Consider the following 22,719-nt stretch of genomic DNA (forward strand, 5'->3'; position numbering starts at 1 on the left):
GGTTTGGATCCTGACTTGCATGTCAGATAAGGTCTATCAATGAGACCGTTGATGGTAGAAAAGTGATTGTGTGGGAGCCGCTTATTCTTGCTAGGGCGTAGGGGCCAACTGGCCCCCAACTAGGAGGTCCCAAGGGGGCCAGTGGCCCCCCTGGTGGGGGTTCAGGGGTGGGGGCCCCCGAGGCGATGGTATAGGGAATATGTGGGGGTTAAAGGTCACTGTGCCTTTACCCCGGTTATGTACAATACTCAAACACATATATAAATGAATGAAAAAGAAGATTAGGGTGGTTCTGCACCCACCAAACTTGTGTGGCTCTCTATCTCTCTCTCTCCTTCTTCCGTTCTTGCTTCCATTGAGAGCACTCTTAACTGGTATCAGAGCCTGAGTGATCTAGCTGAGCGTGCGTGAATGCTGGAAGCTCAGCAGCTCTGTGGGAGGAAGGAGAAGCTCTGTGGGAAGCTTTGTGGGTGACTTTACTTGCATCCGAGTGTGCAGAGACCTTGGAGGAACCTTTGGAAAAGTCACTTTGGCTTTGCAAAGTGGTTTTGAGAGCCTGTTAAGAGCTTTCAAAGAAAAAGTCGTTTTTTGAGCTTTTCCCTGTTTCGTTCGATGACAGAGACTCCATATTGACTTGTAGAGGTAACTATTGCTTGCTTTTGGTGTCCACATTACTTCAGGAGCCTGGAAACACCTTCATTCCTGAATCTGGGATCATTTCATTGGATTTCTGAGTCACTGTGTCAGTTCCTGCGTTTTTTGCTCGAGTGTTGAAACTCAAGTTTGGAGCAACCATTTGCAGATCTGTCAGTTCCGGTGGACTCAAGAGGTCTAAAACTTCTATGTTGCTCATCATTCACACTCCGGTGGAGTTTACAAACAGCTCTGTTTCAAAAAACGTTTTTGAGTCCGTGTGTTGGACCCAGTGATTGAGACCACGGTTTCCAAAACCGTTTGTCCCATTGCGTTCCGGACGCCCAAAAACCCCTACCTGTCAGTTCTTGTGCAATTCGGTGGAGGATTTTCAGAGTTATAGATCTCTGTGTATTCGATTTCGTCTCTCTGTTATGCATTTTTCATTCTAAGGTTTTGAAACCTTAGATTTATGCCACATGGCAGTGGATAAGTGTTGACTCCCACATCGGTTGGGATTTTGGAGTTCTGGCAGAAGAGAGATATTTGCAGATTTTCTTGCTGAGTCCGATTATGCAATGGCGCCCATGTTTTGAGGCATCTCAGGTTCTATTTTCAGTAGCGCTCATTACCGTGGGACTATGATTTCTTGAGCATACCTTATGCAGATCACTCTGGTTGTAGTTTGAGCAGTGTGCGCTCATTCGTGGTATGCATTGGGTTGCAGTGGATGATTTATAGACCATTTGGATGCACTGCGGTCCTTATTGGATGCGTTGATAGGCCCAAATTTCCTTGTGGGATGCTATTCTTTTATGGACGCTTTGCACATGGATGCTATTTTATGCTGAGGGACAGCTTTGAAACATTGCAGGTGATGCACTGATAGTGCTATGCTCTCTTGGATGAGACATTATTGATGCATATGCCAGTGGACAGTGTTTATGCTTGAGTCATTTGGCACTTATTGGCATTTTCTTTTGGGCCAGATTTGCTCATATGGATGCATAGTATATGCACATGAGTCTGCTACTTTGAGTTTTGAGTTTTGGTGATCTTTCACTCTATTGTGGCATACACATTTGGGTGCGCCTGGTATTTGGTGCACGATTCTCTCTTGCAGGCACTAGCATTTGGGATTTTGCTTTATTTGCATCATGGCATCCTCTTCCATGTCTAAAAAGGAGTTTTTCAGCATTAAAAAGTTTGATGGGACAGACTTTTCTTTGTGGAAAGAACAAATAAGGGATGTGCTTATTCAAAAGAAGCAGATTAAACCCTTGGCAGGTATTGAAGCTAAGCCTGCGGATATGTTTGAGGATGATTGGAATGAGTTGGATGCATTAGCAAAGTCTACTATTAGACTTCATCTTGCAGAGCCAGTTTATTTCACAGTAGTAAATGAGTAGACTACGGAAGATTTGTGGAAGAAACTGTGTGCCACTTATGAGAAGGAAACTGCCTCTAATAAAGTTTACCTCATGAAGAGGTTGTTTGAGCTGCAGATGAAGGAAGGGGTCTCCATTGCTTCTCACTTGAATGAATTCAATATTATTTTCAGCCAGCTTCAGGCTCAAAAGATGAATTTTGATGCGGAGACTAAGGCAATATATCTCTTATGTTCATTGCCATCCTCATGGGATACCTTCTGTATAGCTGTCAGTAACTCTGCACCTGGTGGAGTACTGAAATTTGATGATGTTGTGGGTAGCTTGTTGGCCGAGGAGATTAGACGGAAGTCTATGGATGGCAACAAGCAGGATGTAGCCTTAAATGTGCAAAGGGGTAGATCACAGTTCAGGGGGAAGTCCCAAGAAAGAGGGAAGTCTCGTAGCAAATCCAGGGCATGAAACATTGAGTGTTACCATTGTGGCAAGAAGGGCCATATGAAAAAGGATTGCTACAAGCTAAAAAGAGAGCAAAAGGATAAGAAAAAGAATGCAAATTGGGGTGCAAATCAAAAGGAAGAGAGTCCAAGGGAGGACAAAGGAAAAGTGAAGATCGAGGAGATCAATGCAGTCACACATGATAGTGACAATGATGTTCTCTTCATGTCTAGTTTTTTTGCAGAGTTGCTTACCACTTCAGATGATGCATATTCCCAGGATTGGATTTTGGATTCTGGTGCTTCATTCCATGTTACTCCCCATAGGGAATGGTTCTCCACTTATGATAGTGGAAAGATAGGTTGTGTGCATCTTGGAAATGACTATGCATGTGACATAGTGGGAGCAGGTGACATAAAGTTTTCTTTTGCAAATGGGTCTGCATTTGTTTTGAAACATGTGAGACATGTGCCTAAGTTGACCAAGAGTCTTATTTCAGTGGGTCAGCTAGATGATGCTAGTTTTCACACCACTTTTGGCTTTCAAAGTTGGAAAATTCAAAAGGGCTCTATGCTTTTCGCTAGGGGTGCTAAGTGTGGGACTTTGTATCCCTTACATGTATCAGGGGTATTTGATCATGTTGTTGCAATAACCAACCAGCCAAGCACTTCTTTGTGGCATTGCAGGTTGGGGCACATGAGCCAGAATGGAATGAAACTCTTATGCCGTTTGGGTTATGTACCGCATTTGAGTTTCTCTGATTTTGAATTTTGTGAGCACTGTCTCTATGGGAAGCACACTAAATCAGCCCATAAAAGAAGGGGAAAGAAAGAGTTTGAAATGCTTGATTTGGTGCATTCAGACGTATGTGGTCCCATGCCTATACGGTCATTAGGCGGGGCTGAATACTATGTGACATTCATTGATGATGCAACTAGGAAAGTGTGGGCTTATGCTATAGCTCGAAAGAGTGATGTGTTCCAGGTATTTCAGAAATGGCTGGCCTTGGTTGAGAATCAGTCAGGTAGAACGCTTAAATGCCTACGGACTGACAATGGTGGAGAGTATCTCTCTCACGACTTTCAGCATTTCTGTGATACACGTGGGATTAAGAGGGAGCTCACATCCCCTCGTACTCCAGAGCAAAATCCAGTTGCAGAAAAGATGAACCGTACCATTCAAGAAAGGTTGCAATGCATGCTTTCCAATGCAAGTCTTTCTGGTGGTTTTTGGGCTGAGGCAATGAAGACTGCAATGCATGTGATCAATAGATCGCCTAGTAAGAGTTTGAATGGTGGTATTCCTGAAGAGGCATGGAGTGGCAAGAAGCCCTCTTACTCTCATTTGCGTATATTTGGGTGTGAGGCATATGCACATGTGCCAAAAGAGCTTCGAAAGAAGCTAGATCCTAAGTCTAAGAAATGCATCTTTCTGGGTTATGGTGAAAGTGGAGAGATGGGCTATCGTCTCTGGGATCCAGAAGAAAAGAAGATCATACGCAGCCATGATGTGGTCTTCAATGAGAAGAAGATGCATAAGGCACCCATGAGGGATGTGGAAATGAGGAGAATCACTTTCCAGGATGTGAATCCACCTGCATATGTTGATAGGCAGCAAGCTGTCCATGCACCAAATGTGCAAGAAATGGTACCACCAAGTAGTCCCATAGGTATACAATCAAGGGTAGATGATGGATCATCTATTGGTGGAAATGATGAGCCAAATGTGGCTGATATGCAAGTGGGACAGCAAGCTGAAATGCCCTTGAGAAGATCATCTAGAGTGTCTAGACCGCCTGATAGATTTGTTCTAGGGGTAGACTATGTGATGCTTACTGATTGCGGGGAGACTTCTTGCTATAGAGAGGCTATGATGCATGAGGATAAACGCAAGTGGGAGTATGCTATGCAATCAAAGATGAGTTCACTTATGAAGAATAAGACTTGGGACTTGGTTTCTTTGCCACATGGAAAGAAAGCATTGCCATGTAAATGGGTCTACAAAATGAAGGTCACAGGTGATGATGTGCCTAGGTACAAGGCCCGTTTGGTTGCTAAAGGGTTCAAGCAAGAGAAGGGTGTGGACTTTGATGAGATATTCTCTCCGGTTGTGAAGATGACCACACTTAGATGCATGCTTGGACTAGTGGCAGTAGAGGATATGGAGCTTATGCAAATGGATGTCAAGACAGCTTTCTTGCATGGGGATTTGCATGAGGAAATTTACATGGTGTAGCTGGAAGGCTTTGAAGAAAAGGGCAAAGAGCATTTAGTTTGCAAGCTGAAGAAGAGTCTCTATGGTCTTAAGCAAGCACCTAGAGAATGGTATCAGAAGTTTGATGCTTTCATTCGGTCCCAGGGTTTTAGAAGGAGTGAAATTGATCACTGCCTCTACACTAAAAGGGCTAAGGATAATAGCCTGATAATCTTGGCACTATATGTGGATGATATGCTATTGGCTAGCAAGAATACTTATGAGCTAGATGCATTAAAGGCCAAGTTGCATGAGGCCTTTGATATGAAGGATTTGGGACTTGCAAGTCATATTCTTGGTATGCACATCACGCGTGATCGGAGTAGGAAACTCCTTTGGCTTTCACAAAAAGAGTATGTTACAAAAGTATTACAGCGTTTCAATATGGAGGGGGGGAAGGCAGTGAGTACTCCATTGCCTCCATATGTGAAACTGAGTCATACAGATAGTCCCAAATCAGATGAGGAGAGGGCCATGATGGCCAAGGTTCCTTATGCATCAACAGTTGGGAGCCTTATGTATGCTATGATAGCTACTAGACCAGACATTGCATTTGCAGTGGGAGTTGTTAGCTGGTATATGGCTAATCCAGGAAAGAGGCATTGGGAGGCCGTTAAGTGCATCATGAGGTACATGAAGGGTACCAAGGAGATGTGCATTTGCTTTGGTAAAGGAGACATGCGTGTACTTGGGTACACAGATTCAGACTATGTAGGGCATGTGGATAGTAGGAGATCCACTTCTGGTTATGTGTTCACCTTTGCAGGTGGTGCAGTGTCGTGGATGTCTCGCGCACAGAAGTGCGTTGCTTTGTCTACCACAGAGGCTGAGTATGTTGCAGCCACAGAGGGTTGCAAGGAGGCTATATGGCTTCATCGGCTAGTGGGAGATTTGGGGATTCATACAGGTGTACAGACATTGCATAGTGATTCCATGAGTGCTATTCAGCTAGCACGGAATCCGGTCTTTCATGCAAATACCAAACACATTGAGGTCAGGTACCATTTCATCAAGGGGGTACTTGAGGACAAGCGCATAGAGCTTGTCAAGGTTCATACAGATGATAACCCTGCAGATATGCTGATGAAGAGTCTACCTAGTCAGTGGTTTGAGTATTGTCGTGTATTGATGGGCATTGGATATGCTCACTGGTTGTTCTCCCTTAAAGGCACATTGTCCTTTAAGTGGGAGGTTGTGGGGGTTAAAGGTCACTGTGCCTTTACCCCAGTTATGTACAATACTCAAACACATATATAAATGAATGAAAAAGAAGATTAGGGTGGTTCTGCACCCACCAAACTTGTGTGGCTCTCTATCTCTCTCTCTCCTTCTTCCGTTCTTGCTTCCGTTGAGAGCACTCTCAGAATATTCCTTGAATATTCCATGGACGACTAGTCGGTTCCACTGACTAGGTTGACTGGTCGGCTCCACCGACTAGGTCGATTGATTGACTCCACCGACTACGTTGATCCGACTACCGCCCTCATAGCTATAAAGAGGCAACCTCCCCAGTCCATTATATCAGATCAGTTTAGATCAGATCAGATCTTCCAGCTAGTAGCTCTTCACCTAGTATCTATCTAGATCGCCATCTAAGCTCCACTGTGGGAGTGCATGTGTGGACAGAGCCATCAGTATTGAAGGAAAAGTTTGTTCCTCTCTAGTTTGCTGTGTACTCTCTATTCTGTTTCGCTACGTCGTGTAATTTAACATGGTATTAGAGCCCAAGCGGCTCTAAGGATCAAAGAATAGAAGAGAGGCGAGGGCTTCAACAGCATACGAAGTGATGGCAACACGAAGCGACTCAATAGGAAGCGGCTCGAGTTCAGCAGCTGCTACTTCACCAACAATCCATGCCTTGAGGATTCGCCCACCAACATTCACTAAAGGCAAGCTAGATGGTACGAACTACACTCTGTGGAAGTTTAAAATTACTGCTATTCTAGATTCATATGAGCTTCTAGAGACAGTATTGGGGACTGACCCAGAACCACAAGGAACCCCCGACCTAGCAAATCCGGGGAGTAAGATACCTCCTAATGTTGACCTTCTATGAGCTTGGAAACGCAAGAACGTAGATGCTCTGTGTGCTCTGGTTACAAGTACTACTAATAGTGTTTTGACCTTGATTCAGCATACATCTAAGGCAACTGTGGCCTGGAACATATTGAAGAGTCAGTATGAGACGTGGAATCAGACAAGGATCCAGAACTTGGAGAATCAACTTGCAGCTGAGAAGTTTAATGAAGGAGAGACAGCGGAGGTGTTCATAACCTGAATCAAAAATCTACGTGACCAGATGGCTGGTGCTGGGATACAAAAGACTAGTGAAGAGCTAGCTTGGCGGTGTCTCCGGATATGTCCACCTAGGTTTGATGGACTGGTAACAGCGCTTAACACTTAGGTGAGACCCCAACCATTGTAATCTGAGGAGTTCTGTGCTTATTTATGGAAGAGGAATTGAGGCTTAAAGCTCGAGATGGAGATGGCAATGGGGATGCTGCTTTCTCTGCCACTGCGAAAGGCAAAAGTGGTTCCTCCACCAAAGGTGAGTCCTCTACTAGTGGTGACAAAAAGAAGAAGGGCGGTAAGAAGAAGTTTCAGGGAGAATGCTTCTACTACAAAAAGAAGGGTCATATGATTGCAGATTGTCGGGTCAAGAAAGCAGATGAAAAGAATGGTAGCCTAAAGAAGAAAGATAAGGGGAAAGAGACAGCTAACACAGCGGAAGCAGAGTTGGATCTATTTTTGGCCATTGAGGAAGAGTGTTCCTCAGTTCAAGAAGCTTCAACCACTGATTCATGGGTGTTGGATAGTTGTTCCTCTCCTCACATGACCTGCAAGAAGGGTCTATATTGTTCCATACAACCTCTCCAGGAACCCATCACCATGATGGTTGGTAATAACGCAAAATGCCCTGTTGAGGGTACAGGTATGATTTCATTTGTTTTTGTGAATGGAGATGTTAAGAAACTATCTAATGTGTTGTATGTTCCACAAATCAAGAGAAATTTGCTATGAGTTGCTTCCATAACTGACCTTGACCATGAGGTGAGGTTCAACAAGACAGGAGCAAAAATTCTGGATAGTGCAGGCAATCTTGTTGGCACAGGAGTAAGGAGGAACAACCTATATGAGCTAAGTGCTCTTACAGCCACCGCTGGAGTGGGCACAAGAAGACTTTCGCATGAAAGATTTGGCCACATCGGATTTGCAGTGTTGAAGGAGATGTAGAAGCAAGGTATGGTTGCTCACTTACTTGCAGTCACAGAAATCAAAGAACCATGTGAAGCTTGCATGATGGGCAAGCAACAAATAAAGGCATTCCCACAATAAAGCAAGAATAGAGCAAATGCTCCTCTAGAGTTGGTGCATGTTAACTTGTGCGATAAGATGCCTACACAGGCCTTGGGGGGATCTTCCTATTTTTTATTGATTGTTGATGACTATAGTAGGAAGATGTGGGTGTACTTTCTTTGCAAAAAGGCTCAAGCTTTTGGTAAATTTAAAGAATGGCTACAGTTTGTTGAAAATGAAATAGGGAGAAAAGTGAAGAAAATCAGATCGGATGGTGGTGGTGAGTTTGTTTCTACAGAGTTTGGAGAGTTTTGCAAGAGCAAGGGGATCAAGCAACAAATGACGACACCACATAGGCCTCAGCAAAATTCAGTTGTTGAATGCCGAATGTGGACCACGGTGGAGATGGGGAGGTGTATGTTGAAAGGTGCTGGACTGCCAAACCACTTTTGGGCTGAGGCTGTCAATACTGTAGTTTACATCCTTAATCACAGCTATACAAAGGCACTCAAAGGTAAAACACCACATGAGGCTTATAGCGGTAAGAAGCCATTTGTCTCCCACTTCAAAATGTTTGGGTGTGAATGCTATGCGCATGTACTAGACAAAGAGAGAAACAAGCTACAACCAAAAAGCACCAAATGTATCTTCTTAGGCTATTGTGATGAGAAGAAAGCCTATAAGTTGTATGACCAAGAGGGAAAGAAGATCATAACAAGCCACGATGTGGTGTTCAGGGAGCAGCCACATGTAGTGGAGGTAGAGAAGAGCTCTTCTACTTTATCATCAATTGAAGAGGTAATTCACTATGGACCTATCCCAAGAGCTATAAAGGAGGAGGAAATTATATAAGATGATGAAGGTATAAGTCACCAACTTGTTGTTACACCACTGGAAAAGCCATTGCCACGATGGGTAAGGCAGCTCTACGACCATGATAACCAGATGCCTATGTCTGTTGAGCAGCATGCAGATGGACCAAGGCGGTCTTAGAGAATCGAGGAGCAAAGGAGGGCTTCTGCTCACATAGTCAATATGGCCTTGATGGCTGAGATTATTGCAGAAGTAAAGGAGCCTGTGAGTTTGGAGGAAGCACTTGCAGACCGAGATTGGAAAAATGCTATGCAAGTAGAATATGATAGCATCATGAAGAATGAAACTTGGGAGCTGGTAGATCGACCACCTAACAGACAGGTTATTGGCACCAAGTGGGTTTGGAAGGTAAAGTATAAGGCTGATGGGTTTTTGGAAAAGTACAAAGCCAGATTGGTTGCACAAGGATTTTCGCAGGTTGAAGGGTTTGATTTTCAGGCATCTTTCACTCTGACTGCCAAAATGACCACTATTCGCACAGTACTATCAGTGGCTACTCGTAAAAAGTGGCCAGTTTATCAAATGGATGTTAAATTAGCATTCTTGAATGGTGACCTCAAGGAGGAGGTGTACGTGGCTTAGCCACCTGGGTTTGAGGCCCGCCATTTTGAGAACAAGGTGACTATGAAGAGAAGATTCACCAGACTAGAAATGCGTTGAGCACAGAGTTTGAGATGACAGACTTAGGCTTGATGCACTACTGTTTGGGGATTGAAGTTTGGCAAGAGCCAGGTAAGATCTTCATCTCTCAGCAAAAATATGCAAGGGAGATCTTGAAGGCATTTGGTATGTCCGAGTGCAAGGAGATAGCTACACCTATGGAGGTAAATGTGAGGTTGTCTATGGAGGATGCCTCACCACCAGCAGACATCGAGAGGTACAAGAAGTTGGTCAGCAGTCTCATCTATCTGTGCAACACTAGACCAGACAATCAGTTTTGCTGTTGGCGTTTTGAGCAGGTTCTCCAATAAGCCCCGGGAGAATCATTGGAATGTAGGGATGCGGGTGATCAGGTATGTGAAGGGCACTCTTGATTATGGCATCACCTATGGTACGGGCACTTCTTGGTTGGTCATTGTAACTCAGATTGGGCTGGAGATGTTGATTCCAGGAAATCAGTTTCTGGATATTGTTTCTCTTTAGGTTCAGGTATGTTCTCTTGGATCAGTAAGAAACAACCAACAGTGGCATTGTCCTGTACCGAGGCTGAGTACAAGGTAGCATGTTTTGCTGCATGTGAAGCAGTGTGGCTGAGGAGGATCTTATGGCACATGGGAGTGCAAGAGGATAAGGCAACTGTTCTGAGGTGCGACGATCAAAGTTGCACGACCATTGCTAAAAATCCAGTGTTTCATGTGCGCACAAAACATATAGAGATTCAGTATCACTCTGTGCGTGATTTGATCGAGGACGGGATAGTGGAATTAGTCTACTGTCCAATAGAGAAAAATGGAGCAGATATCTTCACCCACGCACTCGGGAAGTATTAGCTTCAGGGTCATCTTCAGAGACTCGACATTGGGCCGAGAAGGTAGTTCACCTACGGGTGGACATTGAGGAGGGGTGCTCAAGTTGTAAGGCCCCCATATGAGGTGAAGCCATGTGTGAGTCTGGGACACTGGATGGATCCTGACTTGCATGTCAGATGAGGTCTATCAATGAGACCATTGATGGTAGAAAGGTGATTGTGTGGGAGCCCCTTATTCTTGCGGGGGCTTGGGAGGCAGCCAGCCCCCAGTTGGGGGGTCCCAAGGGGGCCAACGGCCCCCCTGGTGGGGGTTCGGGGGCGAGAGCCCCCGAGGCGACAGTATAGGGAATATTCCTTGGACGAGCGACTAGTCGGTTTCACTGACTAGGTTGATTGGTTGGCTCCATCGACTAGGTCGCCTGGTCGACTCCACCGACTACTACGTTGATCCGACTACCGCCCTCATAGCTCTAAAGAGGCGACCTCCCCAGTCCATTGTATCAGATCAAATCAGATCTTCCAGCTAGTAGCTCTTCACCTAGTATCTATCTAGATCGCCATCAAACCTCACCTGTGGGAGCACACAGGTGGACAGAGCCATCATCTATACTACATCAGTATTGAAGGAAAAGTTTGTTCCTCTCTAGTTTGCTGTGTACTCTCTATTCTTTGTTCAGTTTCTATTCTGCTGTGCCGTGTAATTTAACAGGAGGACCTCTATTTTTGATACATGTTGCAATCATCAGGTAATCTATTTGTAGAAACTAAGGCAACCTAGGATGCAAACCTTTAAATTGGACAAAGGTGGATGCTTAGCCTGTCTACTACAAGTCCTTCTACTCGTGACTATAATTGCATTGATGATAAAGATGTGAGTCAACAAAAGACTTAAGAATTCAAAGACAAATACTTGTAACATTAAACCAAACCCATAGACTCACGTACAATCCATTATAATACTCATTCCATCACTATGCCATCCAACAAACTCGTTGACTTGTTAGACATCATAACTTAAGCTCTATGCTTAACAAATTCCAATGACTAATGTACATCTCAAAATATCATGTTCAGTAGTTCCAAAATTTATAACAGACAGACATGAGAAGAGATAAACTATCCAGCAAAACAACCCTCTACATTTCTTTTTGAGCAAATGAGAGAAACCCTCTGCACACATTTTAGATCTTTTTTGGATAATGTTTCTCACCATTAGTATTAGTATATGTCACTTCATTGGGGTACACAAGGATGTTGTCACTTCATTGGGGTACATGAGGATGCTTTGAAAAGACACAACCCACTCTCGTTACCACTATACTTGATTCGGTTCTATAAAATTTCCAGCTATGAAGAAAAGTTCTCACAAGACTATGTATTTGTTATCATATACCGTGGAAGTCTACACTTACAAACCTTATCAAATCATACATTAGGAGAGAACCAAATTAAACTATCTAAATTTGGATATTATTTAGTGTCTTTACGCCCTTTCAAGAATGAAAATCTCGTTTAGTAGAACTAAGAGCATAGATTGCCATTGGGATTTGAATTTGTAGCACGAAGATTAAGCTTACAATTCCCAAACGAGGACATGAAAAATGCAACATTAACATGCAAAAAGTAAAACCGATGCCTAAACCTATAGAGAAGTGGTATCCATTGATCGATATGGTTGCCGATGCATTTGATAATAGCATTTTGGTGAGAATTGATAATAGTCAATATAATAACGTGCATTTTGGTGAGTGCATGCATCATAATAGCATAGCCTAACAAGTGGACATGCAGACGCCCCCAACGATTGGGATTTCCACCTGGAATTTGCCCTAATGCATGCCTCTTGCTCCCCCCCGCCTCCACCTCCACCTCCACTTCCACATCCCTGCCTCCATCTGCTCCCCCCCCCCCCTACGCCTCCACCTCCCTCCCCACTCCCTCCGCCTCTCCCCCCCCCTAGCCTCTACCTCCCTCCCCACTCCCTCTGCCTCCCCCTTCCCTCAGCCACCCTCCCTGTGCGTCCACCTCCCTCCCCACTCCCTCCGCCTCCCCCTTCCCACAGCCACCCTCCCTATGCCTCCACCTCCCTCCGCCTCCCCCTTCCCTCAGCCACCCTCCATACGACTCCACCTCCCTCCCCACTCCCTATGCCTCCCTCCATACACCTCCACCTCCCTCCATATGCCTCCACCTCCCTCCCCACTCCCTCCGCCTCCCCCTTCCCTCAGCCACCCTGGGTCTCATCATAGAAAAACACAGAAGGAAGCCTATTGAAACACATTATGCATAAGGGCCAAGCTAGAATCTTTGGGCGCCCCTCTCATCGTTGCACTGCCCCTCCCCTCGTCGTGTTGCCTTGCATCCGGATCGCCTCCACTCGCCATGTTCATCCGAGATGTCCGTTCAAGATGTCTATCAACGATTTTTGTTGAAAAGTTGCAATTACCACCTCGATCCTGGTTTTGGACTAAACTCCGAACACGTGTCAACCTCCCCGTGGTAATCACAATGGCTTATCATAGTCAATTACTTGGATCATGGTAATTGGTAGGGCATACCATATAATCAATACCTTGATAGTGGATTTGATGTGACATCCATGCATGCGAGGGATGTATGAACATACCACGATCGAGGTTTCCTTCACACGCATATGCATGTGAGGCATGAAGAACCATACCTCGATCGAGGTCTGCATGCAACACCTATGCATGTGAAGGATCCATGAAACAACCATGATCGATGTTTTCTCTGCCACATCAACATATGTCATTTGAGGTAATTGGAATGCCAACTCACTGCCATGGGCGCAAGATGTGTCATCCATGCATACCATGATCGAGGTATTAAATACCATGATCGAGGTATGAAATATCATAATCGAGGTATTAAATACCATGATCGAGGTAGGAAATGCCACGATAGTGGTATGAAATACCTCAATCGTGGTATTTGACTTGCCACCTCACTACCACGGGTGCCGAAAGTGTTGTGCCGAGATACCACAATCAAGGTTTTTACATGTGCACGTAGGCTGCCACACACCTCGAATGAGGTAGGCATGCTGGATGACACATAATCACGTTCGAGGTTTATTTGCTGAGTTGTGATTTCTGCACAATAACACAATCGAGCTTATTGATCCTCCCGAACCTCCACTCATCAACTCCCGAACCTCCACATGTTGAAGCTTGATTGCATGTAGTATCATGATCGAGGTAGTGCAATACTTTGTATTTGCGAGTTGGGGGTGTCACACTTTGCCTGGAGTGGTCAAAAAGTGGACTCCCTTAGCTTGCTACCACTCGGTAAAACCCTTGGGAATAGTGAATGGTGTGTCAAAAAAAGTTGCAACTAACATGGACAAAATAAAAATCATCATGGAATTGACTCCTCCTACAAATTCAAAAGGTGTACAGGTCTTTATGGGACATGCCGGCTATTATAGAAGATTTATCTTGCAATATGCCATGATAGCCAGACCACTTTACAAATTATTAGTGGAATTCTTATGGACAGAAGGATGCGACCAAGCCTTTGAGCTTTTAAAGTGGCACCTAATTATAGCACACATCCTTATATCTCCCAATTGGGATATTGATTTTCATGTTCATGCTGATGGATCCAAGTATGCAATTGGGAGTGTGCTTTGTCAACTTGGTGAACATAAGAAAGACTACCCATTCTACTTCACCAGTCGACAACTCAATGATGTGAAGATCAATTATACCACCACAGAAAGATAAGCCCTAGCAATGGTGTATAGTTGTTGAGAAGAAGCCACTGGAGTCGAAGATGACTTGCCAGATGCCACACTATTTCACATAGATATCATTGGGTACTTAATGGCAGGAAGACCACCCCCTGAAATGAAAGCAGTGGATGCCAGAAAACTAATTTTAAAAGCTGCACCCTATCAACTCATTGTCGGACAACTATACAAGATGGGCAAGGACCAAGTTTTAGGAAGATGTGTAATGCCTCATGAGATCATGCCAATCCTAAGTGAAGTCCATGAAGTCATTGCAGGAGGACACTTCCAAGGGGAAGCCACACCAAGAAAAGTCCTCCTTGCAGGCTACTGGTGGCCAACAATTTGGGCAGATGCCTATGAATATGTCAAAGGTTGTGATGTATGCCAACGGACTACTAAACCACAACACAAGGACTTCAATCCCCTAACAACAGTTGTTCCATAGAAACCATTTGAAAAATGGGGGATTAATTATGTAGGTCCCATCCATCTAGTAGCAAAGGGCACACAGGCATGCTACATCATTGTGGCCACTTATTACTTTACCAAATGGGCTGAAGCTAAAGTAGTCAGAAAGGCAGATGCTAGAAGCATAGCAAGATTCTTATAAGAGAATGTGATCACCCGATTCGGATGGCCCATTTTAATTGTGTCAGACAGAGGCACACATTTTGTCAATGAGGTAATCCAAGAACTCTTGTATGGCTTTATGGTAATCCATAGAAAAAGCACACCCTAATACCTCCCTACTACCCCCAAGGGAATGGACAGGCCGAATCCACCAACAAAATATTATGCATTATCCTCACCAAGGTGGTAGAACCACATCGTTTTGATTGGGCAGAGAAACTGAATGCAACCTTATGGGCATATCGAACCACACTCAAGGTCAGTATAGGGAACACACCTTTTCAATTGGTGTACGGCCTTGAAGCTGTGGTCCCACTAGAATTTGTAATACCAAGCCTACGCATAGCAGTACAGGAACGCATGGGAGATCATGCATCCTTGAAAGAAAGAATCTATCAATTGGAGAAGCATACAGAGACCAGATTAGTCGCCTACCATGCCATGACAATAGAAAAATGTAGAAGAAAGGCATGGTTTGACAAGAATCTTAAATCCAAAGACATCAAAGAAGGTGACTTGGTCTTGTTATACAATGCCAAAGTACACAAGGGAAAACTCAAGTATCTAGGTCAAGGACCCTACGAAGTCTGAAAGATGAATCCCATTGGAGCTGTGCTGCTAGAAACATTGGATGGAGTCCAATTCAACACAACAATAAACGAGAGCTGACTAAAGCACTACTACTACTTCAACACGCAAGCCATCCCCGACAAAAATGAAGATTTGGGAAACCCAAGTCTTCCTTAGTTAGGATTAGATTGTATCGTGAGCACTCACTTGCATATGTACGTTTTCACACATATAGGTAGCATCAATCGATTTCAACTAGGGCTTAGAAGTGATGCCTGAGTTTTAGCTGGCCTATGAAATCCCAGCAACAAAAAGAAGCATATAGTTAGTCCCTGCCTAGCTACTAGGTCATGTGCATTCACACACTTTCGCCAAAAAGAAGCATATAGTTAGTCCCTACCTAGCTACTAGGTCACGTGCATTCACACACTTTCGCTTAGACATATAGTTGATTGCATGAATAATTGTGCCACACTTTCATTCCACACTCTCAAAGCATGTGTAAAAATAAGATCTCTCACAAACACACACAAATGTCATATCTGCATGCCAACTAATCTAATGATAAATGGTACACCATATGCACATGGATGCAGGTTCCGAAACAATGCCACCACTAAAGAGGATGCATAGAAAGAGTCCACTGCCTCAACTATGAGATCCCCTCCAGAGTTCGCACACATCTACCTACTCTCAACCACGGTGACCACAGGAATTTGTGGTTCAGAGCGATAGCTCTAAGGAGGATTCTATGCATGACAGGGAAACCCAAGAAGAACAAATGCAACCCCAGTCACCACCGGCCTACACAACCATTGACAGGGCCCAGTCATTCAAACTTGTGTGGCCACCTACATTGACTTATGCTCTTTCCAATGCAACAACATCTTTCTTAGAGCAAAGGGGTCTGGACAGTTTGTATGAGAGCCTAAAATCCTTGGAGGATAGCCCTACAATGACCACACACATCAGGACTTTCTCCATTCTTACCACTCCATCAATGCACATGTTGGCCACCTTGGATCCTCCTTCTAATTCCGGAAGCTCTTGTAAACTCTGGAACCTCTCTCGGAACCTTGGAACCTCCTTCTAACCCCCCTCTAACCCTTAAACTCCTTGTAAACTCTTCAACCCCTAATGAAGGCAAAATCCTTCATTACCCCAACCATGATGATGCATGTCCTGTTCACACATGCATGCACTATGTTTACTTGCCACACTTAAGCCTACGTCTCTCATTAGAGTATGACTCGAGGTAATAAGCTACACTTATACAACAAACGACAACACCGATATATCTATAGGTGACAAAAAGCCTCAGAACCCTGCATACTGAGAATACCCTGCTCTTCTTGCGAAAGCCATGGGAAAGAGCTAACAGTTGCTTGTAGACTTTGCCATGCAGGTGATAAATTAGTGTGGTGGTAGTAGTAACAAGCACATGTATCAGGCAATAAGGCTAGCTCCATGGTAGTAGTTACACACAATAACATTTTTTAATGTACTCTTTGTATTTTGGTATGCAAGTCATCACGGCCCAAAATTCTAACATGGATTCCATAGAGCATGATGCATTTAGATCCCCACTCAATTAGATTCGTGTGGGATCCTTGTATGCATGCTTACAAACAAGGTGTAAAGCAAAGTGACTAACATATTTTGTTGAAGATACAAATGAAGCAAAAAGTGAGGATAGTGATTTTTTAAAGAAAACCATTTCCCTTCTTAGCCTTAATGAATCTATGGTGATATAATAACCATGATTCTTTAAAATGAGTGACTATACTATTTATTTCATAGTTTGCTATGCTAAATGTAGACCTTCTTTACATTTACAAGTTGTAAGACTATTTTTTAATAGGTACAAGTTGCATGACAATTTTGGATGTTACCATCTTAACCAATGATGTGTACAATGTTACATGCTCATTTTAGATGTTAGGTACCATGTTAACTAATGATGGAGCTAGCAAGAGACTCTAAAATGTGTTCTCTTCTTTGTAAATATAATAATGAAAGCTTGAGAAAAGACCATAGATCTTACCATGGATTTCACCTTACATAATGATTGGTGCTCCCTTAGAAGAAAAATCAAAGTAGTGATATCGAAGCGAAGATTGTTTTGCTATAAAAATAATTATTTATAATTAGATATATCATTCAAATAATTACCAATAAATCAAGTTAAGCTCTACATAATGTAAAGAGACCACCTACAAAGTTTCAATAACATTTAATCTAAAATGAGTGAGAAATTTAGAATTTAACATGACACTCTCTGTTCGTCACAAAGGTGTGACCGCCCTGGAACCATGCCGTGTGACACAAAGAAATTTTTTGTGTGTGCATCGAATTTTCGATCAGACTATACCATTGTGTGCACAATAGCATGTGTGATGTTGTATCTGAAGACTTCAAAGACTAGATCCATAGGGAAGTACGTGAGATTTGTATTTTTGTGTGCTAAAAAGCTTGTTTTTCCACCTCCTAAGGATTGCAAAAAGTGGACACCCTTAGCTTGCTACTTCCCAAGATTCCAAAGTCCATTGTAGATCAGCCCACCCAGGAGTGGGGAGAAAGTGATGGAGAGAAGAGGAGAGGAGAGGAGAGTTTTTTACAAATCAACCTCACTCAGTTTGATCTCTAGGAGGCTCCTCTCTAGTCGCCGTTCTGCTTAAGGTCGAAGTTTCTACTGCAGCAGAGACTGCTATAGTCAAAGAATCGACCATAACTCTTTTAGGTTTGCTCAAATCACTTCAAAGTAAAAAGAAAGTCTATTATTTGGAAGATAATCTATATTTTTTCCTTCTAGCACAAAGACATAATCATTGCCATTTGGCCGTGGTGAAAGTTGCAAGCAGAGGGGGTATTGGCAAACTATTTTTTCTTTAATGGGGACAGGAAACAAGAGAAGGGGGTGCTCGCAAACTATTTTTTCTTTAATGGGGGACAGACAGGAAACAAGAGACCAAACCTCCATATGCTGTAACAGTAGCTTCACCCTTGCTTAACACTAATGAGGTCATTATTCATTTAGACTTAAATTTTGAAATGTCAATTCATGAGCTCCTTTATTTTGTTCATGATCTCCTTACTATACTTATATGATCTAGAGAGTCCAATTTCCCTTCATTGTTCTAGAAGGGTACCCTTTAACATGGGTATTCAAAAATTGATTAGGAAAAGGGTGCATTGTATTCATTAAAATTTCACAGATAAGGGACTTTAAATTAGGCATTGAATGTATGTGCTACAGAGGATTTACATATAGTAAATATATCTTGTAATGGAGAGGAGTCCTACAAAATATTAATGTGGGGAGATTTTTATGTACAAACATGTTCTTACCTCTTTAGAACTGTCATTTGGTTTTTTTTATATTGTTTCTTGGGTAGTAAGAGATGGTCCCTATGCATTGGAAATATGTTGGTAGATGTATGTACATTTATGGCTTCTTGATGGAAGACTATGCGGGTCAAGATGTTACAATGAAAATGATCTTAGTCAATTTTAGTGGATGGTTGGTGAGTGTGCACTCGTGTGATTAGTGAGACTTTTTTTTCTTTTTTCCCACTCACACCACACGACCCCCAACACACACGGCAAACTATGAGGGGCAGCTTGCTTGTGGGAAGCATGCAACAAGTTTCCTTCCTAAGGGAAATTGAGCGCGGGCAATTCCTCTAGCAGATGGTGCGTATCTACCGGGCTGCAGAAACTTTAAAGGAGGAATGTGAGAAGTTTCCATGTTTGTGAAGGAGAATATTGAAAGTGTAGCCAGCGTTGCTATAAAAGTGAGATTTTGCGGATCCCGGTATTGTTCACTCAAGCCAAGGTCAAAAATTGGTGGTGGGAGTGTACTGCAAGCGGGACCCGCGGTCACATGGACGCCAATCCCACTCCCACGTGGTGCGACGTGCGGCCGGCAATTGGAAGAGCCGGATAGTGCTAAGCCGAGAGTATCCATGGCCACTGACAAACACACCATGTAGCGCCCGTGGCCAATGGAGCTTCCCTCTTAGTAGTCATAACATATGCGCGACCCTCTCTGTCCCCTTCGCCTGCCCTGGCTGCTGAGTCCTACAACTGCACTGTGATGAGATAGACAATCCAATCTTGTTGACGTTTGCTGTCCGGTCCTGACCGCTGTAGTACTCCCGTCATCCGTCGTTCTTCTCTGTTGTGCTTCAAGCTTCCAAGTTGCAAGCTGCAACTTGCTCGTCGCCCCGCGCCTTAGCCTGCTACAAGATAAAATAAGAGGTCTGTGGTGACTCGAGGCAGCCTTTCGCTTCAGGATTTTGTGACACAAACATTCCCTGGCCTTCATAGGAAGACTTGTGTCTCGTGGAGACTTGGAGCATGCGAAACTCCGCGTTGGTCGATCGCATGTGGGTTTCTCTATAAAATTTTCTGCCTTGGAAAACGAAGGGGAGTTGCAGACTACATAATTTACAAGAAAACCGGGATCGCGGATTAGGGACGGGACCTGAGAGCTTTCGAGTTCTTATAGACAAGCATTTCGAGTTTACAACGCCCGTTGCTCCTCTGCTGTTCGAGATTTCGGGCTCCCCACACGAAGACACCTACAGAAAGTGGCAAAGAAGGGAGAGCCACCCCACGGGTGAAGGAACGTAATGGACGTCGTCGTCCACTGGATACCCGAAACAACAGGCACATGCATACTCGTAGCATTCATCTTCGTCAGCAGACTCCTTGTAGTCCTTGGAACTACAGTCGACCTACGACTGTGCTCGCCTTTGGCACAGGCTGAGTGTGGGTTACTCAAGTCGCTGCAATTTGATGGTCGACTGGTTTTTGACAGCGTCCATGATGCCGCTCGAGACTTCGGAGGTATGGACACCCTTTGGCCTCGAGCTGTACTGTATCCTTCCTCTGTCAAGGACTTCGCCACTCTTCTCAAGGCCATTCACGTCTCGGGGTCTGCCTCGAATCTTACTGTGGCTGCACTAGCTAGCTGCCAAAGGTCATGCTCACTCTATACATGGACAAGCTCAAGCTAAGAATGGAGTAGTGATAGAAATGTCGTCGTTCCGTGGGATTGAAATACGCAGAGGTACATCCCGGACTCAACCATTCGCCGACGTTCGTGGTGGAGAACTCTGGATCGATGTTCTGCCGGCAACGTTGAGAGAGGGGCTTGCTCCAAGGTCTTGGACGGATTACTTGTACCTTAGCGTGGGTGGAACACTTTCAAATGCCGGGATCAGTGGACAGGCCTTTCTCCACGGCCCGCAGATCAGCAACGTTTATCAGCTCGAAGTAGTTACAGGTGTTGTTTGTGCGCCTCTTAGTATTTTCGATTTGTTGCAAGTTAGAACATCACGTTAAGAATTTTCTTAAGCCTACTAGCAGCTGATCCCGAACAGCGTGGTTGTGAGCAGGAAAGGGGGACGTTTTGGTTTGTTCCAACGATCAAAACTCAGATCTATTTCACGCGACACTCGGCGGGCTGGGCCAATTTGGCATAATCACAGGCGCCCGTATCGCTCTAGAATCGGCACCACAACGGGTGAGCTTCGGTTAATCTTGTCTAGTTCATGTAAAAGCAGGTAGAACGCCATTTCTGACAGGAAGATATATAGTTTTGTCTCCGACCACGGCTACTGAAGTTCAATCCATGAAGCTCTGTACGCTCGGAAGCAGCTATCTCATTGTCGTCTGGCTTGTCACTGTGCAACAGGTGAAATGGATACGGATTCTGTATTCGGATTATGATACCTTCAGGCGAGATCAGCAGTACCTAATCTCACAACCCCATGGCCAAAGCTTTGACTACGTTGAAGGATTCGTGGTTCCGAACACTGATAACCTGATTGATATATATACTTGGAGAACCTCTTTGTTCAAGCCACAGAACGTTCCTGCGAACACGAGAGTGCAACCGAGCGACAAGACGACTGACGTTCTTTATTGTCTGGAGGTCACAAAGAACTACAATGCACCTGAAGCAGATATGGTTGAAGAGGTGAGGATCGTTATCAAATAAGTGAGGCAGCATGCTCGGGAGGAGCAAGCCGCATGATTGCCGACGATGTGACGCTTTTAGCTGGAGAGACGCGGTACGTAAGTTGAAGGTCGAAGAAGAGTTTGAGAACTGTTGTATGTCTCCCGCAGAAGGTGGCCACGTTGCTAGCAACCCTTGATTCCCGTCCGTCGTCTATATACACCACGGATATGCGTACCTTGAATTTCTGGACCCCGTTCACACGGGAGAGCTCAAGCTTCGTGCCAAGGGCCTCTGGGAAATTCCTCACCCGTGGCTCAATCTCTTTGTTCCTCAGAGTAAGATTGCAGAGTTTGACGCGCGAGTGTTCAAACGGATTGTCGGAAGCAAGGGTGGAGGTCCGGTTATAATCTACCCGATGAACCGAAGCAAGTAAGCTTGGATGTAGATGCATGCACTGTCCGAGTCTCATCATTGTAGATCGTCTTTTAACACGTATATGACCAGCTTCTTCCTTGGTGATGGTTTTGCAGATGGGATCCGCGCACCTCTGTAGCCATTCCGCACGAGGACGTTTTCAACCTAGTCGCCCTCCTCCGTTCGCCCTCCACTCTACCTGGTGGTCCAACTATAGCGAAGCTTCTTGAGCAAAATGAAGCGATTTTGGAATTTTGTAAGAGCTCTGGGATCGGCGAGAAGCAGTATATACCCAACTTCTCCAAGATCATCGATTGGCAACGTCAATTCGGGGCAGACAAATGGGCTACTTTTGTGGATAGGAAAGCTAAGTACGATCCTAACGCAGCGCTCGCTCCCGGCCAGAAGATGTTCACAAGGGGGCAATCGCAAGGTCCACTCCTAGTGCAATCCACAGAAGCGGCGCTCTTGTCATGAAAAAAGCTACATTGGGAGGATTCGGCACGTCTGGGTGATCTCCTAAATTCTCTCTTGTCCATCCACCCAACTACAACATTGATATATACAATCGCGGATAAATCATTAATCAAGGATGCCAAATTTTGGTGGACATAAGAACTTGTCCGTTGTAATTTTTGGTTGGATGTCGTGCCCTACGATTTGCTTTTGAGCAGGCGAGTTTTTTCGCATGGTTATCAGCTTCTGAAGTCATGCGACCGACATTGATATACAGATCATACTGTTTGAATCGGGCCGCTTCGGCAAAATTAGAGCATTGTTGAATTTGTTTTGCAATTACATGTTTGCAATTACATGATAGCATACCTCTTCAAAGGAGTCATTAATTTGGCTCCTCCTACGAAGTCTCTATCTATGGGTTCAAATGGCCAAAATGTAACTATCACTTGTGTTCAATAGAAGGATAATATTTTTAAATCACTTTTTAACAAAACTAAATGTTGAAAGATATTTTGAAACCATGTTTTTGAATTTTCTTTTTTGGAGAGGGCTATCATAATAAATATCTTTTAAG

At 44.2% G+C, this 22,719-nt stretch overlaps 1 pseudogene across 1 annotated transcript; it reads left to right on the plus strand.

Annotated features, from left to right (window-relative positions):
- The first annotated feature begins 19,896 nt into the window (after window positions 1-19,896).
- On the plus strand, window positions 19,897-22,427 carry LOC147903846 (cytokinin dehydrogenase 9-like; annotated as a pseudogene). The gene is made up of 5 exons (XR_015540785.1): window positions 19,897-20,594; window positions 20,707-20,834; window positions 21,006-21,290; window positions 21,440-21,701; window positions 21,803-22,427. The product of XR_015540785.1 is annotated as a cytokinin dehydrogenase 9-like (transcript).
- Window positions 22,428-22,719: the final 292 nt, after the last annotated feature.

Source organism: Dipteris shenzhenensis, chromosome 3 (genome assembly GCF_047967505.1).
Source record: "Dipteris shenzhenensis isolate YYH24624 ecotype China chromosome 3, Dip_SZ_1.0, whole genome shotgun sequence".
Lineage (NCBI taxonomy): Eukaryota > Viridiplantae > Streptophyta > Polypodiopsida > Gleicheniales > Dipteridaceae > Dipteris > Dipteris shenzhenensis.